A 19,997-nucleotide genomic window follows, 5' to 3' on the forward strand; every position below is an offset into this window, starting at 1 on the left:
ATTAATTCCCAGAACTCACACTCAAAAACACAAACATCCAAGAATACATTGTGCAAAAGTTTTCTACAATTGTTTCAGAGAGAAAATTGGAGGTTCCTCCAACGTATCGTCACTATATTTCCCAACCACATAATCAATTCTAACAGCAGTTAAAGCTGCGGACAACTCATATTAAATGTATTCGTGTCAAAAAAAAGACCTGCAATTTTTTGTTTTTTCATGGGGTTTGAAGTTATTTTTCAATACATACTTTGTTAATTTCATCCTTTCTTGACACGTGTTTTACATTAAAACAATTACACCCCAAGTTCCAAGGAAGAAGAAAAATTAAAAATAAGATGTCCCTTTAATTTGACACTAGCAGAGGATTTTGATTCTTTTTTTCTCACATTTAAGAGCGTATATTTATAAATATCATAAGTGTAGACATTTTTGAAACGGATGTGCGTACATACAAAATCTGTTTTATTTTAATTATAACTCTTCTTTTTTGTCATTCTATTTACTCAGCTTCGTGTGATGTACTCCAGAACCATAAAGAATCGAAATTAAAATTAAAATGTCTCCTTGTGTGTTGATTCATAATAGTAAATTTTAAATTATGATGAATGTATTTATGTACGAATATTCAAAAATACAACAATATACATAATTACTAGGATTCTATCAGTCCTTAACATCCCAGGTTTGGTCCGGTCCAGTCGTGTCTTGTCTTTTTTATCCGTTATAAAATACGTCCCAAATTTTAAAGCGGCCCCTAGAATACATTATATTCAAGAATATTACAATGAAGTACCTCAGTTTACTAATAAAATATGTTTATTATGACGAAAAGTGTTCTTAATTTAGATATGATTCAAGTAATTATTATCTTTATTAATATGTTTTCCTAAAAAATATTTTTTAAGGCAGACCTTAAGGTCTCATTTGAACTCATCCTGAAGATTATGGACTGAACTTGACGTTATCAGGGGTTTCCACATGATTCTATATTGATTAAATAAATATATATATATTTTTTGGGTCGAGGCTTAGTTTTTGTATTAAAAAAAGAAAAGAAATCAAAAGTTAAATTTTAAATATTAAATTTTGGATTTTTTTTTCAAATATCTATACTTATTTATTAAAAAAAAAATGAAAAACCCATAGCTATTCACAAAATAAAATAAAAAAATCGGATTTTTTTTTCAAATACTACATTATTTGCTTTGCTGCATAATTGGCCTGAATGAAAAAAGTACAAAAAATTATGGAATAATTCAAAAATTCCTTAAATTGGGAAGGAGGCTAAAGCCCCTCCAGTCAACCCCCTGTGAATGCCCCTGCTTTGAATTTTGCAACCATTATATCCCTAATGATTATATATAATGTAATGTCTGTCAGGACAAAAGCAGGATAGAGTCATTGGTTGCAAAAATGAGTTTGTATTTTATTGATATTCTTCTCTCAATAATTATCATCGATTTCTATAAATAAATTCATAATTATGAACAATCCTTTGGAGGTGCCAAGGTTCTATTTGTAATCTCATATCCCAACAAAATAATGTATCATAAGTCAATCAAGGCTCCAGATCAGGGATATTCAATAAGGGACTCACGGTCCTTGCAACAACTTTAGAGTGGTTCAATTCTTTGTTTAGTCAGAAAAGCTTAATAATATTTTTTTTCCCCACCTTTTGGTTTGGTTCTCAAAATTCGGCCTTACTCTATTTATTAAGTAGTCTTGTTCTATACTATAGTCAACATTCTTAAGGTATTCGTCCAGAAATTTGAATATAAAATCCATTAATTGTTTGGACCAAAATATCACCGCTTTAAAATATAAATGTCCTATTTGGACATTTCCAAGTTGTTGAGAAGGGATAAAACTATTCTTCTATAAAATGGATGTTATAGTTAGTAAACAAAATATTTTACCGGATAAGGCATTATTACATTGATAAAAAAACCACAGTAATAAGATTATTTAAAAACAAAAACATATTTACAGACTGTTCAAGATCAGGTGAACATGAAAATTGTAGTAATACATCAACTTTTGAATGTATTTATTGAGTAAACAAAATATATGGTAATTTCAAATTTTCTTGAATTTTGTTCAAAATTGTTTTTGCATCGATTTACCACATACACACATTTCATTAATTCAAATAATTTTACATAATAGCTCAATTTGTTGATTCTTTTGAGCCAAAAGGTATTTATATACCTATCTATCTTTAATCGTATTATAATGAATAATTCATCATACTTAATTCCTGCCGTCACTATGAGGGAGGGATGCTTGAACGCATAAATAATATCTGACAAATAGAATATGTCAGATGATTCATCTTCATCTTTCAAATCGTTTCATTTCATAAAACATTCATGGTTTTTGACATTTTCTCTCATAGCTCTCTTCAATCATGTACATAGAAGCAGCTTCTAAATTTGCTTAGTTGCCTTTAAACGTGAATGCTTAAACCTCTTCTGCGGCAAATCAGGAATTAAATACTACATTATCTTTGTTTCTAAGTTGAGAGGGGAACCAGATGTCGCTTAGGAATTCCACCATTTTCATGGCTTATTAACAAGCATACCTACATACTTCATATCTGTAATTGTTTTTAATTTTGCTTGCACCTCAAACCAACCAAAAGAAGTTATAAGACTATACGTATATTGCTAAAAACAAACAATGACTAATGATTCATAGATAATTAAATAGTAAGTGCATATTAGTTATGTATCGCAAGTTCACATCCATGGATTATCTGTGTTTTAAAAATATTTCCATCCGCGTGAGTATGGGAAAAAATGTCTTCATTTGCATCAGCAGTTTGAAAATTTGATAATTTTTTCTCCTATAGAGTGGTTTCATGGTACGTCAGCATTATTAATGTTGGTCATTTTGAAGGCCTAAGTGTTATGTATTTCATACTTCCTATCTTGTTCTTATTTTCTTGTATGTTCTTTAGTGTATTAAAGTACTGTGTTTTACGTATTATAAATAGTCTCTTATTTTGTAAATAAATTACGAGTATGGTTTTGTATAAAGAATACATATGATCTTATAAACAGTGCAGTCTTATTCCTCCACGCCATTTCTTCTTCTCATTTGTCTCTCGGTCATCCTGGATCTCTCCACCTTATAAATAAGTTTGTGTCTCTCCCTCGTCAAGACGCAACATTGGCGACGAGGATGGGATCGTCGGCGAAGCTAGCCCTGTTGGAGTTGGGTAGCCCTTTTTCGTCGATAGGGAGAACGCTCGTTCGTCTGCGGAAGGCGGAGCAATATGGACTGTGCCTCAGTTTGGGCCTCGTGGAGGAAGGAAGAGAACCTTGGTCACTTACAAGAAGTGAAGTGTGCGTCCGTGTCAGGGACCACATAATTAAAAGTGGATTTAGTCCTCCACAATTTTGGTTCTCTGCTGTTCCTACTCTCCCGTTCACATCATTGGTTAATGTATGTGGAACGGTCTCTCCTCTGGATCATCCCGAGTTGGATAAGGGTACATCGAGCAAGATGTCTCCCAGGGACGAGCAGGGTGCTCGTGTCTCTGAAACTTCGTTAAGGGTGAAGGTTATTTCTCCCAGGGACGAGCAGGGTGCTCGGTCCTTAAAACCTCAATAAGGGGGAACGGTACGTCTCCCAGGGACGAGCAGGGTGCTCGGATCCTTAAAACCTCAATAAGGGTGAATGTTATTTCTCCCAGGGACAAGCAGGGTGCTCGGGTCCTTAAAACCTTTATGAGGAGTATTGTCCTCCTTTCTCCGGTGCGCGTGCTGAGAGCACGGCACGTCTATGGAGATAAAACAACATTCACCCTTATTGAGGTTTTAAGGACCCGAGCACCCAGCTCGTCCCTGGGAGAAATAATCTTCACCCTTAACGAAGTTTCAGAGACACGAGCACCCTGCTCGTCCCTGGGAGACATCTTGCTCGATGTACCCTCATCCCCTAGCGTTCTCCCTATCGACGAAAAAGGGCTAGCCTCGCCGACGATCCCACACCAGGGAGGTCACATAATCCTGATCCCATCCTCGTCGCCAATGTTGTGTCTTGACGAGGGAGAGACACAATCTTATTTATAATACGTAAAACACAGTACTTTAATACACTAAAGAACATACAAGAAAATAAGAACAAGATAGGAAGTATGAAATACATAACACTAAGCAACCAAGTTTCATAAAAATATAAAAACATTCTTTTAATTAATATTAAAGAAAAAAGTTAACTATTGTATGTCAAAATGGGATCACAATTAAAAGGATTTAAACCTTACTGTCTATCAAAAAATATCCCTCTATTGCCTAGTTTTATTAAATATTAGACATTAATATGCGTCAAAATTATGTTATTATATCAGTAAACAATCTTTCAATAGTGTAAATAAAAATTTACTATTATAATCGAAAAAATAACACATTTTTCTCTAATTATCCAATCTTTCTCATTCCTTATCGATGAAAAAAATTGTATAAATTTAGAAACTTCATAAGGATTTTCACTAAATAACTACTTTGATTTAATTCTAATATCAGTAGTGATAATCATTTGCATCAAGTGGTATTCAACACAAATGTTAGGTCTTTATTTTATTCTTAAAGAAATTGGGACGAAGTTTCATCAAGATTTTATGACAGTTTCCAATTTTATCTTGTAAAAATATCAACTTTTAGCTCCAAGATAATTGCTTCAATTATGGTGCAATTTATGACGTAAGTGAAAATACTCTATTTGATTATGTATTGAACTAAAATATCGTTAGAAGGCAGAGGTGTAGCACTCGAATCCGGACTTGAGCCATTTATCTTCGTACTCGTACTTGAAACCATGTGAAATTGCAACCATATGAACTCAGTATATCAGAATTACTGTAGAAATAGCTGTTATTGATTTTATCAACTCAGATCTATAGTAATTTTTTTTTTTTTTTTTTTTTTTTGGACTGGGACTTGACTCAGAAGCATATGTGGTGCTTCAACATAAAAATAATCTTGAACGAAAATAAAGAAAAGGAGAAAATCCCATTCATTTTTTAAGTTCATATTTGAGTCAATTATAGGCGTTGTAATCAAATTTTTGATATTTGTTAAGATACTCAATAATTTAACCTATAGTTGAAAAGCTACATTTAATTATATTTCAAATAAAATCTTTTAATTTATCACTCTTCTAAAGTATATATTTTTGCTACTTTTAGTAATTCCAAAGGATTAATCGGAATAATTTGTCGATAGAAATATATGATAATTCGCCAAAGAATACAAATCTAATTCACATTCTATTCGACACTAAAGCAAGCTAGAATGCTAGCTTATTTTTGTGCCAACGGGTTATAATTTTGGGCTCAGACTTGACTCAGACCATAAGGACTCGGACAAGTTGTACTGCAATATAGCTAGATATCAAAAGGATGAGAGATATAGAAAGGATGATGAAGGTAGAACAAACCCCTCTATCCCCCATTTATCAAAGTCATTCGACCACCGAAACCAATTGATCAGCTATTATCAAATCTTTGTATATGCAAATTATCCACATTTTAGAAATATGCGCATCTTCATCCCCAAATTTACAAAAAGTTGATATCCACAATGGTATAAACTACATTTTTTAATATTCAATACATCACTATGTAGCATATAGGTACATGTAATCCTATGATATATACATGTACCTAAGAAGCTCATTTATATTAAGATATTTCCATGCCTCTATCTACAATGTACATATCACACCTATCTCACGTTGTGTTATTAACATATCTATCTTATCACCTTACAAATACTTTTGAAGTCAACCATTAGTCAACATTAAAGACAAATGGATATATCCGAACAAAAATAGAGGTACATTCAATGCATCTACAAAATAAGACAAAACGGTTTGTTCCATGTGTAAAAAAAAAAGAAAAAGGAAATAGATTTGACAACTGATTGATACAGGCTCATTTATTAAGTTGAAATCTCTTGTCTTTTCTGCTCTTTCACAGAAATTCTTTTTTGTGCTGTAAACGGTAATTCAAACCATTGTGTTTTCATTAAATTAAAGGTAGGTATTACAGCCTCCCAATCCAAATGTTCCTTATTCCATCAACAGAAAACACATGTTATATAAATTACGGTATTCCTTACAACTAATATACCTATATTTGAAGCTTTAAAAAAACCATGGTTCGGTAAATCATGTTCATTGTACATACGTATCAAAAATCATTCATACTTTTTGACAAGTCTCTGTTAATTAGATTGTTTATATGAATTCTTTTCGTTTGACAATAAATATATGATAATCATTAATTAACACTCATAACATAATTTGTAAAACTGTTTAAATTCCACTCCACTCCAGATGGAGCGAGTGAAGGTCATTATGTATTAATCACATAATTTTAATGTATCCTCAATTACTCATGATGATAATGACGATAATTATGAGTCATTTTGAATGATTGTTCTCTCAAATACTTCTTTAACTTTTTCGGTCAATGACTGTTGAGTAAATAACTCTATAATAAAATATAAAATAATTTCTATTTTAGCTAATGTTTTGCACTAATGAAGACTGACTTCAAAGACATTTATTATTTATATTTATAAGAGTAATGAATTTATATATTTTATCGAATATCTAGATACAAAAAAAGGAAGCATTTATGAGTAAGCATTTTTAAAGTAATTTGATCAGGCAAATAAAGTAAATGTAGACGATTAGTCATTCTTCAGAAGCGCCACATTAAAGATCAACATACTTTTATGTACCTATTAGTGTTTGGGGTTCGGCCTAGAAATCATAGATCGGTTTGAAACCGTTCCTATTTGTGTTAAAGTGAACTAATTCGGTCCTTTAAAGATGTTTGTCCTGGATCAGTCCCTCACAAAAAATTAATAAAGATTATTCTTATAGTTGAACTGTTGATGAGACTGGCGGCAGTCGGTAAAATGAAGTCATATGAAGTTTAAAGTGTTTCATATCTATACAACGTATACAATTGGGATAGAGAGATAATTGTTCAATGACCTGGACAGATATATGGGTTGAAATCGGGTTAAAAAATAAATTTAGCTGGACCCAGAAATAAAAAAAAACAGGCTCAGACCGAACTTCTACAATATATATAATTTAGAGTATTCTTTATATTATACTAGTTTAAGAGAAATACAAGCTTAGATCATCATGTAATCGGGCTTGCTAGAGTTTTCAACTTGATGTGCCGTACTGATTGCGCGGCAAGGCTGACAGATTTTGACGCCATAGAGGATAACAACGGTATATTAACAGCATATATTACTATAAACTATATGATTAATAGAGTAACGTGATATACTTTTGGACGTTACTATTAAATATCCTGGTGGAAGTCAGTACGAAAAGCGATATGGTATAACCTTGTATTTATATTAACCATGATAATATCTATATAAATTATTGATGACAAAGTGATTGCGGAACAAAATAAACTTGAAACTTAAAAATCAATTTGAGCATATGATGGCAAATTGCCTTGTTTCAAAAAGCAGAATAGCTCTCTTCTCTAATGTATCTTTTTTTTGCATGATTCTAAGATTTGTGCGAGTTGTAAATTATAACCAGATTTTACAATATTAATTTAGTAATAAAAATTAATGATATGAAGTGTTTAAAATAAAGATTATGTGATGAAGGTAGTCCAATAATTTGAATAACATTAAATGATTGATTTTTTGTTACAGGAATATTTGACTCTGCTTTGATCAATGGATAAGTATTATATTACACAAATGAAATAATCTAAGTGTCACTTATTCGGTTAAATGTATGTATACGTAATACATTTATAATATCTATAAATTAAAATAAATTATTAGAAGTGCAAGTTACAAATTGTAAAAAATCACTTCTTTTAAAAAAACTTTATCTATATATATGTGGGCTGGAGGGGCTGTTAAATTAAGGAATTTTTTTTCTTTTTCTAGAATTTTTTTTCCCGAAAAATATAATTTTCTGTAACTAGATTGGGATTTTTGAAATTCTGAAAAAAAAATAATATTTGAAATTTTTTCTAGAAAATTTAATTTTTTGTGAACAGCTGTAAATTTTGAAATATTTTTCCTAAAAATTCAGTTTTTCGAGAATAGTAATTGATTATTGATATTTTTTTTTCTAAAAAAAATATTACTTTTTGGTGAATACACTGTGGGTTTTTCAAATTAAAAAAAAAACTTAATATTTGTAATTTAATTTTTCAAATTTTTTTCAAATTTTTCAAATTTTTTTTTCCAAAATTTCAAATTCATAAATGAGCAGCTACTCATTTATGAATTTTTTTTCCAAAATAATATAATTTATTTAGAATAGCTGGATTTTGTATTTTTTTTTCCAAAAAACGATTATTTTTTTATTTTTTCCAATTAATTAAATTTTATGTTGAATAGCTGATAATTTTAGAAAATTTATATCCTAAACAAAATTAATATTTGAAATTTAATTTTGCAAAATTTTTTCCCAAAATATTTTAATTTTTGGATTTTTTTTTCAAAAAATTCAAAAATCCAACCCTTTCTCCCCCTAAATAAGAACTTTAGGACGCCATTGTAATTGTATACTATAGTTCTCACAATACGAATATTTTCGTATCGGTTTTGGTACCAAAATTAGTATTGATATCTGGATACTTTTTCGACTAAACATATTTAAAAAACTAGACATTAAGAGCAATTCACATTCACTTGTAGAGATGCTGGCAGAATGTTTGTCCTGGGTAGCTCTTAGCTTGGGCTCAGAAATTCGGAAGGGTTACGTAATTGTCTGTACAATATGTTTATGATGTAATGGTTATGCATGTAGCGATTCTGATAACAATTTCAAATAATTACTGCAGTCCACAAAAAGTATCAGTAAACAGAACAATATTAAAGTATGCTCATATTATCTTTTATTGATAAAAGATGCAAAGCATTAATTATTAATTGGCTTATGGAGTTAGCGTAGAGAAATCATTTGTAACATGATTGATAATGACATTAGATATCGAGACAGGCAATTCACTTTTTATTCATTCATTCTTATGGGGCAACTCCAAACGAAAGAACGATAACAACTCATATTAATGTCGGCCATTATGGTTTATTGTATATTTGTATTTGACAAAGTAGAGACATTCTACACTCAAAAGTGTTTATTGGTGTATGTTCCCTGAGAATTGAATGCGGTAAAAGGAGCAACTGAGCATGAATATGTATGAATTTAATGTGGGTAATTGAGCATACAAAGTAAAAGGTATAAAAGACACATTGATATCTTAATACTTCCAAAGAAATAACAATCTACCTTAGTTCACATGTTCCAAAACATTCAAAAACCCAGTGGCCACTTGGGGGGGGGCAAGGCCTAAAACCCCGTCTATCATCGATGAAAGGGTGGTCAACTTAAAACCACACAGACCTGAATAATATGGTAAGATTGCATAAATTACGTCATAGGGAACAGGGGACAAAAATGTGAAAAAATACCACAAGGTTAAATAAAAATGTTTTTCCACCATAGTGCTTTTAATGTTGAGACTCGGTTTGAGACCAATTTTTTTTTTTTGTGTTGAAACTGCAGTCTCAGACCGAAAAACAAAATTTAATTGTTTCGAAATTGTTAAATATTTGTTTACTCTCATTCTGTAGGCGGGAATATTTTTCCACTTTTATAAATTTCAGAATTACAGAATGTATGTGGGCAAAAAAAAAAAAAAATACTTCCCTCATTAAGTTTCAAATGTTTCTAAAATTAACAAATTTAAAAATCAAAATTTATTTTCAAAATATTTTGTACCGTGAAAGAACAAATTCTATTTCGTGCTAAAGGGCCTAAAACAACCCCATTTTCTCAATATGAAATTTGTGAAAACTAACCTGTGTGACAAACTGCCCTGACCTCAAGTTATGTAAGTTGTACACAATATATGAAACACATTAAACTTTGTACGACGTCATAATTTTTACTCACGCATCAACAACAATTTATCTATGATATTGGTGTAGACAAAGTTTGAAATGAGTTCCTTTAAACTAGTCTTTTGGATGTTGACCAGTTGATGAAGTATACAAATTTAATTCATATTCAATTTTGAGAAAAATTGTTCTAGCTTGCATTTATGTAATATGTAACTAAAGAATATATGATGTAAATGCTCATATCCCGTCCTCAAAAATGGAATCTCGATCCCTTCATAAATGCATCCGACCACCTGCACTTTGTTCCCTCCTTCTTCTCTACTTACATAATATTGGGTTGATATGTAGAGGAATTCAGTCCTTAGAATGTTCAACAGTACTAATAAGTAATACCGTATATTTTATTCAAAAAATAATAATATGGCACATGGTTTCAAGGCCATTTGATAGGATAAATATTCACAAAAACACAAAATATGACCATGTGTCAGACACTTAGTGAATAACAATCCTCCCCCATCTTCAATGACAGAATAATGAAGAAGAAGGCGACATTTGCATAATACAAACGCTGACTTTACATTATCCTTAGAGTATGCCTCTCATTCTTGATTGGGTACAATTTTACATGGTTGGTGGCTGTAAAAATATCCTTCATGGAATATACATAATTGATATAAGGTCCTTACCTACATATTTCCTTTCATGAAGTCAATGACGGTGATCCAACTAGTTATTTCTTGTGATCGGTGTGGGATCGAGAACAATTTTTTAAAGTCTTAGTCTCACTCTTTAAAGCTTGTGTTTAGTCTTTATCTCGTATTTAAGTTAAATGCCATAAAATGGTCTTAAGTATACAAATTTCTTGATGTTGACCTCTAATAGTCTTGGTATCGATTCCTCAATCTCATGATTTTGTGCTGATCTCAATTATCTAAGGTCTTGATATCAATCTATTATAGTCGTTGTCCCCCCAGAGTTTTCATATCTACAGAACACAGGGATTCTCAACCATTTTTTAGTGATGTACCACGTGTAAAATATTTAATTAACACAAATACCCCCTTACGAGCACAAAACATTTTTTGCTTCAGTGACAGGGTCGTCCACAGGGCTCGTAAAGTAGAAAATATTAAAAGCCGTTTTCGCTTGTACATATTTTTATTTTGTGCCATTTTTATGGCAAATGTTTTAAGTAAAAGTTGGTAATTTAAAAATTTACGACACTTTTTATTCAATAGGTCCACCTCCATTCTGAATGATGGCTTCAATAGGTGGACAAACAGAAGTACAATTGGCATTTGATGAAGTCTGAGGACAAGTTGTTCAACTCCTCCGTGATCACAGCCTTCAGGTCATCGACATTTGGGTGATAAGTCGTATTCGTCTTGCCCTCCAAGACCCACCAAATACCAAAATCAATGGGTTTCACGTTAAGTGAGTACTAAACCCAAAGGTCTGTTGGCCAGAAGGCAGCGATGATCTCTCTGCAGAAATGTTGCCCCTTATTTGACGTGTGTGCAGGCCCCGTCTTGGGTAAACACATAGTTGTCTCGCGAGAACGTGCTCTTCAACCATGACAAGAAATGTTACCCGAGGACTTTGTCGTAGACGTCCGTGTTGACTTTCTCATTACTCTTGAAGAAGTAGGGATGCCGTCGGACGCCACGACGCTAAGGATAAATGACCGGAGGGTGGAGTTTTGTCCTGAGAGTTCCCTCAATCTGAGCTCTTGATTCACCCTAGAAACTATCATTTCTCCTCTTCAGATGAGTGTTTACATGTCGAATTGTGCTAGGTGGAGATCGCACAACCTCTACTGTTTTCCTTGTTGCTCGGAAAATTTTGATAGTACAACAACAATATCAACATTAAATTGTAGGTTTTTGTCAGGTCGTTTGAATAGTACCGAGTACAAAATTTTGAAACTTTTAGCATTGAGGCTAGACTCATCCTGCAAATTGAAAAGCTAATAGAGTTACATAAGAATAAATGCTAAAAATGAACATTTCTTTCAAGCCAATTTTTTGAAAATCAACTGGATTAGTTTTTGTTCCAAAGCATAAGTCATCCTTGGTGAAAGGTTCTGTTTTTAAAATTTTCTTTTACTTATAAAAATATTTTTCCAAATTTGCCTTTAAAAAATAACAACTGCTGAATTTGTGTTTTTACTAGACAAAAAATAAATGTTGAAAGATTTGTCGAAAAGGCCGACATTTTTTCCTGCCATCTCAAACAAAATTCTTCTGTTATTGGATTTTTTCAAGTAATCCCAGAAAGTTTGAATACAAAAACTATAATTGACCGAAATGTGTCTATGAAATAATAGTCTGTATGTAAATGGGATATAAATATATAAATTCGACATTTCTTCTATTCTTTACTTTTGTTTAAGATCGTTTTTGTGTAAACCCTACACATATCTAAGTATTTTGTAACATTTAAAACACTTTGTTTTTTAATTAAAATGCGTCAAAATGTTCAAATTATGTTTTTTTATGATCCTCCAATATAATCAATTTAATAGATAAATTGACTTTCAATCGTTTATTTTTGTCTTAGAGTTAATTGATATATAACTACTATTAACTTCCCTCATCCAATCCCAGAATAAACTCTCTGTAAGATTAAAAATAACGATTACATATTATATATATATACATACTGTAATAATAATCATTATAATACAACCTCCATATAATTTCTATTATCAAGAAATAACAATTCTCACATGTCTTATCGGTGTGAACAATCACTTGGAAGTCTTATATTTGTACATTAGGGTGGCCCTTAAATATCATTTTTTGACTTTTACTTGTCTCACCCTTTTATTTTGTATTTATAAGTATAACAGTGACGTCTCCAGAGGGTGGGCTGGAGGACATGTAGACCCCCTCCACCAAATTAAAGAATTTTTGCTTTTTGCAAGAAAATTTAAATATATTAAATTTTATATTATTTTTCAATTTTTTTTTGAATAGTTATTGTGTCATTATATTGTGTACATTATTTTTGTTTTTTTTTAAATTAATTTTTTTTTTGTGAGCAGCTGTAAATTTTTCTCCAAATATATAACATATGATTTTTTCCAAAAAATTTTTTTGGGAGCAGCTGTGGATTTTTAAAATATTTTCTAAAAATTTAATTTTTTGAGAATAGCTATACATTTTTGAATATTTTTTCCTTAAATTATTTTCGAAAAAATGTAATTTAAAAAAAAAAAAAATCTAAAAATCAAGGCTCCGTCCCCAAAAAATATATAATCCTGCGACCACCCCTGTATAATTAATATATAATGGTGGGACTCATTTCTTAGGGTTTTGTCCTACATTGAAAAATTAGCCGAAAAAAAAACAACTATATCTACATTTTTTTTTCGAACAACAGAAAGTTGAAATATCTGCATTGCCTGAAAGCATCCATATATATAATTCCAATTATTTTGAGATTATTTGATATATATTGTATGTCTATGTACTTTATTTACAAAACGAATAATTATTTGGAGCACTTGTCTTTTATCGGTAGTAGTAAAATTTTTATGTATAGAAGTTTCCTTTGTGTTTAAAAATAAGAACGTCTGCAAATGTTGATAAATTTACATTTTTATTTAATCTTTAAGAGACAAAAACCAAAGAGGGTGAGGGAATTAAAATAAGAACATTGATTTTTTAAGTAAACAATAAGAGCCACCCTAATATACACAAATGTAAGTGTTTATTAACCGATTATTTTTTTATAAAAGAAAATCGATGTATTTCTTTCCTTATTTATTGTTATTTAAGGATTTTTTTCCCTCTCTTCTTCTCTCTCGCATGAAATGGTCTGGTTGGATGATTCAAATAGACGAACAACAGAGTTATTGAACAGATTTATTCTTAAAAAAATACATATTTTATATTATATATCTGTTTCATTTTTAATGGAGGGAAATTTGATTTTTGATCTGTCAGTTAAGAAATTTTAATAGTTTATGGTTTTAGGATGCAATTCATGTACCCTCTTCTTTTACAGGGTACGTCTCTCTATACTCATAAATATAGATGTTCTTTTCATTGCATTTGATAAATTATTAATATTGCATAACCTTTCGCCGATTTAAATATTACATTTTTTGACGTCACTCAGTATTAACTGGTTAAGATACTACTCTTCGCTGTATGTTTTTTGCAAATTTAATATTAAGATAGTATTCTAAGCCTTTTTAGTAGGGCTTAACTTCCCTCAAAATTTCTTTAAGCCGGTCCTCCCCCCCACCATATCATAAATATATATTTAAAAAATAAAACTATTAGGGGTTGTACGCAGGAGGAAAGTTGTAAGGCCCCCCCCACACACACACACAATCACGAAATTATGAAGTCGTTAAAGTAAAAGATAATCTTCCGTAAAGAATTATCGTGTTGTTTAAAAAATGACATTAAATTTTCAAAAAAGGTCACTGTCTATTCTAAATCAAAGTTTTTGCCTTTTGTAAAAAATGTATTTGTCAAATTTGGCACTTATAAAAAAACAAAAGCATTCTGTAAAAATTGTCAAAAAATCCCCAATGAAAAAAATAATTAATTCCCTTCCCCTCACCCAAAGAAAATCTTCCAGTCACATAATTATAGTCACTTTATTATAATCATGTTATTTAAAGGGTCAATGGGTCAAGTTTTGAAGAATTAGATGCATTTATTCTACTATGGTTTATGCAGAATAGAATAATTTCATATCAGATCACCCCAAAAAGATCATTTCTCACCCCACCACCTCAGAATTTTATTATATTAAATATATATTTAGATTTTTACATGCAAATTCTTAACCAATATATTTTTCAACCAATTGATGAACCTCCAAAATTTAGAGTTCTTTATGTTTTATTGTTTAGAAAAAAGCTGTGGTGTTTACCAAATTTTTAAAAATCAAATTCTCTTCAGAACCTATATTTCATTTTCAACTTATAAAGTGTTTCTGAAAAGTAAAAATATCTGGAAAAAGTTTTAATTCTAATATGTTAATATATTAAATTGCTCTACGATAATGACCTCTTGTATGAAATTTTATCTGGGAGTCATTTTTTTAGCTCTGAATGTCATCTACAAGATATTCTAAAAATAAAAATGATATTTGAATTTGAATTAGGAATAACATGCAGTCTATTACATAAATATTAGATTTAAAAATGATCTTTTTTAAAAAAATGTTACCTTTGTTTAACATTTAGTGTATTTTACAAAATATATTACAAACTTGGAAACAAAATTTTAGTCAGATTGCCCCGTCCGGTGTACTCCCACCCCTGGAGTCGTGAGCCTGCCTCCACGTAACACTGCAAGGAGATGGCACACAACAGTTTGAAGACCATTGGTTTAAAACATTTATTTTAAATATAATTTAGATGAGAATAAAATTTGCGTTGGAACTGAGGCTACTCTTATTCAACTAAAATTGAAAAACAATGAATATTTTTTTATTAAAGAATGAATTAATGTTATAGAATTAAGATTCTAACCTTGTGCGTAAATATAACCATGACTACTCAAAACCCAAAATAAATACAAGGAAAAGCTCATAAAGAGTTGTGAAATGGAAAAATCCTTATCATAAAATCAAGTCAATAAAACGAAACTTCAATTATTAGAATTCAACACTCAATGCTCATAAATTATAAAATATAGAAAATAAAAATTTTCATCTATAAAAAAGTATATGAGTGTACATTTGCTGGATGCATTCATCTGTTATTGCCTTAAAAAACACAGAGTCATAGTGTAGATTGCTTTATTATGTTTTGTTTTATTTCAATATCATAAATTTTTTTGTACAATTTTTTTTAAAATACGATACTACAAACGAAAATATTATATGTATTTATACATAAATATACATTTTTCCTCTTAAAAGCGAGGATAAATGTTACGGGAGGTCCCTTACTGTTCTATTAATAACAAAAATATCATAATACATAATTCACACTTGGAATGACTTTGGAGTTTTTCAGGTTTCAATTTTGTATATACCTACATACATAATATGTATTTTGTGTTCCAATGATGAAATATTGAGATGAAAAATTCATGGCTATTTTTAAAGCATGGACCTTTGTATTATTACTATAAATATATTTTAAATTGTCCTTAGTCATCATGGAATGAAGAAGACATCAATATGAACAGGATTGTGTTTAAAAAAACACATAAAAAAGTCAATCCTGGTGGTCGAACATTCTAGGGCATTCCTTTCCTATGAATAAGATTAATATAGGCCTTGAATAATCGAAGGTCGAGCTTAATGATTAATGTGCAAGACACAGGATAGAAAAATTAACGGATAATATTAGGTAACTCAATCTAAAGTATGAATCAACCCCTCAAGAATACTTTATTATTCTGAACGATTCGGAATTTCTTAAAAATTAGCATCTACATCATTAAGAGTTCTAGATGATTCTAAAATTTAGTTATTAAAGTCCATTATAGGCATGTTCATTATATAATTAGATGGGGAGACTATAAAAAAAATATATAACGCAAGCTTTGTTTAGCAACTGATAGCTTTTCTATTTCATTGGCCTATCATTGCTTTGGTTTACAAAATATCCCTAATATAAAAATTATCAAATGCTATTTTATTCATCTTTAAGAACTCAGAACTGAGAGTTACATAAAATATCGAATTTGAGTCAAATCCGTTTCCTCCTGAAAATTTTTGGTCGAATCCGTATATGTTTTGTGTACAAGTTGCAATATCTGTACAAATTACAACTTGGATAATGGTATTGCACAAGCTGTAATTTCTTTGTCTTCAAATGGATTATTTAATTACAACATCGGTCCTTCTAATTACCAACTAAGTGATGTTATCATTTCATTTTGATCTATTAAAGTTTTATTTATAAGTAATATAAATTTGAGCATTTTTTTAAGTTCCTTTAATTGGTAAGATGGAGTTGCCCTTATTAAGTATAAGTTAAACATTATAATATTAAATTTACTCCATTTGACATAAGAATCTTGTGTCAAATCCATATTCAAGTATATTTCTTTCTCTAGGAATGACTGGGGCGTAAACTTACTTACATTGAGTTCAAGAGAATAATTTTTCCGGAGAGCGTTGTCCATTGAGCTAAGTCAATTCCATTGTGGGCATTTTAATTTTATAATGGATCAAATATTAATTATATATTAGTAATTTGTACTAAAACTTAGACCATTAATCTATCGATCATACATGGAATATTCAATTAATGCATATTCCTTATCCTGAGTACTATAAATCTTTCATCTCATCTTTTGGTTGGAACTTGTACAAGTTACAACTTATATAACAAAAGAAAATATAAGTATATAAAAAAGTCCAGAGCAATTATATACTTGATACATAAATAAACATAATGCTTTATATTTAGTGCCCTGGAGTAGAAAACAACTACTATAAAATGTAAAAGCAAAAAAAAAATTGAAATGAATTCAAAACTCTAAATTAAAAGCACCAAAGGGAATCGAAGGTCAACAACACAAGTGTAAAGGTATTAGTATGCATTTTTTTACCCTGAGTCCTGAAAGGGATGGTTTGCTTATAAAACACGACTGTTGTTCCATTTAAAATAAGTATTGATGTATTTCTCTTTAAACTAGTGATGGAACAATTAATGGGAACGACATAATTTAACTGTTTGTTACTTTTCTAAGTTATGAAAAAATAAAAAATGTATATCAATAAATTTAATATTTGACTTTTAATTTAATTTTTCAATTTTTTTCCAAAAAATTTAATATTTGAATTCTTTTTTCAAAAAAATTTATATAACAAATTTAATTTTTTTTAAAACAGCTAGAGATTTTAGAAATTTTTCCTATTTTTCTGACGACGCCCCTCATAGCAAAATGGTATTTTTCAATTATTATTTAAAGTATTAAAAAATCGGAATCGGGATTTTTTTGGAATTGCCCCATCACTACTTTAAACGCCATTAAATTCTTTGTTTATTGCAACTTTTCTTCCATATAGAAACAGAAAAAGTTAAAAATCCTTTTTAGATAGCAAACTCTTCCCAATTATGAAATTATTGTTTATCGGAAATTGTTTAATGGTTTAACAAGACGTTATTCAATTTAACCAGTCAACTTTCAGAACACTAATAAAGGGAACAGTATTTAAAAAATTCACAGCTGATAACAATAAATAATGTAAAATTTTATTCAAGTGGAGTCAGGTAGTGACTAATAGTATAACGATATTACTTTGCTAAATAAATAATATATCGAAATTAATTTTTTATTGAATAATATTTTATAACTTAAAATCTGTCAACACTAAAAAATTAATAGTATTAATTAAATTTATTAATAAAATGTCTCAAGCCTATCAGAATTCTATCAATAAATAATTTAATTTCTCTTACTACGTTATTTTTTGTATTCAGGGGTGCTTTTTAAAATTGTCCCATATTTTATAGACTTATATGGCATAAAATAATTGTTTGAGAGGTTTTGTAGTAAAATATAATTTTTTCTGACAATTCATGTAAACAAATATTAAATTTTCATAATTTCCCGGGAACATATCTATTTTTCAAAAAATGGAGAATCTCAAAGGAAACAGATTATAATTTTATTAAAAACTGGGTACACTTTCAAAAGTCAATTAGAAAATTGTTTACAGGTGTAAAAAGCGATAGGAGAATGGAATTCAGTCTGATAGGAGATCAAGGAGTGGAACAACCAAAACTGTGAGAACTCAAAGCTTGTCAAGGCTGTTTGTGAAAAAATTGACCTTATGACCTTATTTATTTCTTTAAATTTTACAAGGTGTATGATGTTTGATTTTTTTTGAAATTTTAACCATCTAAAGATAAACACTTTTTTTTATAACACTTTTAAGGGCAAAAACTAAGATCATTATTACTTCTTTTACATAACAAAAATAATAATAATGTAAGTTTTGTTCAGCTATTCTCTATAATTACTTTGGTTTATGAGATATTGCTAATCAATCATTCATAAAAATACTATTTCTTAGTCTTTAAAATCCTAGGACTGAAAGTTGAATTGAGTTACAGATACAAATTTTCAATTTTATCCTAGTCCATTATCAATAATATCACTAGTAGATTTGAGTTAAATCTATTTCATTGTGAAAAAATCATGGAATGACCCTAATACAGAAAATAAAATAGAAATTAGTTTTTGAAGGATAGAACTGTATATTAATTTAGAAATATTCACCTAATTATTATGTAATGTAAGAAACTTGCCAAATTGGTGTAGTATTAATATAACTAAATTCCTTTTCGACGGAGTAACTTATTATTAAATTAAGTAATATTACCTAAGACTGATCATTTGTGAGGGAGACATTTTTAAATGGCTATGGAATTTTTTTTTCATTTGTGGATTGCAAATTTCAAGAATTTGTATATAATTAACTCAATTTAACTTTTTATAAAATAAATCATTGTTACTTTATATCCATTTCAACGTCTTTTTTTCTAGATGTACATACATAATTTTTTGTCTGTCTTGTTCAACCCCTATACTTATGTATTTTGACAATCTAATTTACACGTCAAAATTTACATCATTGCCTTTTTTGTGGGGATAAAATAATATTTAGCTTCTGGATTAAATTGTAAGCAAATATGTAATTAAGACGTCAAAACTGAATAAATTACTTGGCCTTTTTTGGTATACATATATGTATGTTGAGTCCCCCATATTATGTATGTATGTATACATGATTGAGCTTTATAGCTTCCCTCGCCCACAAAACAGGATGATCATATTGGAATAAGTATGTCTGTACAACCGAGTAGCTAGCTTTTATGTATGTCAAATATAATATAATTTCTATTGAGATTTTAGTGCCATCACGTAATTATGAGTGTAAGAGAAAGATTGGTAACATATTGGTTTCGAATGATGGCAAAAGGGACTTTGAATGGTTACTACCAATCACTTACATTCATGTGCTTAATGGTGTGGTGAAAATGAACATTCATGATCCCGACATGCGGAATAAATACATAAATGTTCATTCTTCGTCTTATAATAGTTATTTGCATATTAATATTTTCTGTCAATGGATATGTTT

This window comes from Lepeophtheirus salmonis, chromosome 5, assembly GCF_016086655.4.
Source record: "Lepeophtheirus salmonis chromosome 5, UVic_Lsal_1.4, whole genome shotgun sequence".
NCBI lineage: Eukaryota > Metazoa > Arthropoda > Copepoda > Siphonostomatoida > Caligidae > Lepeophtheirus > Lepeophtheirus salmonis.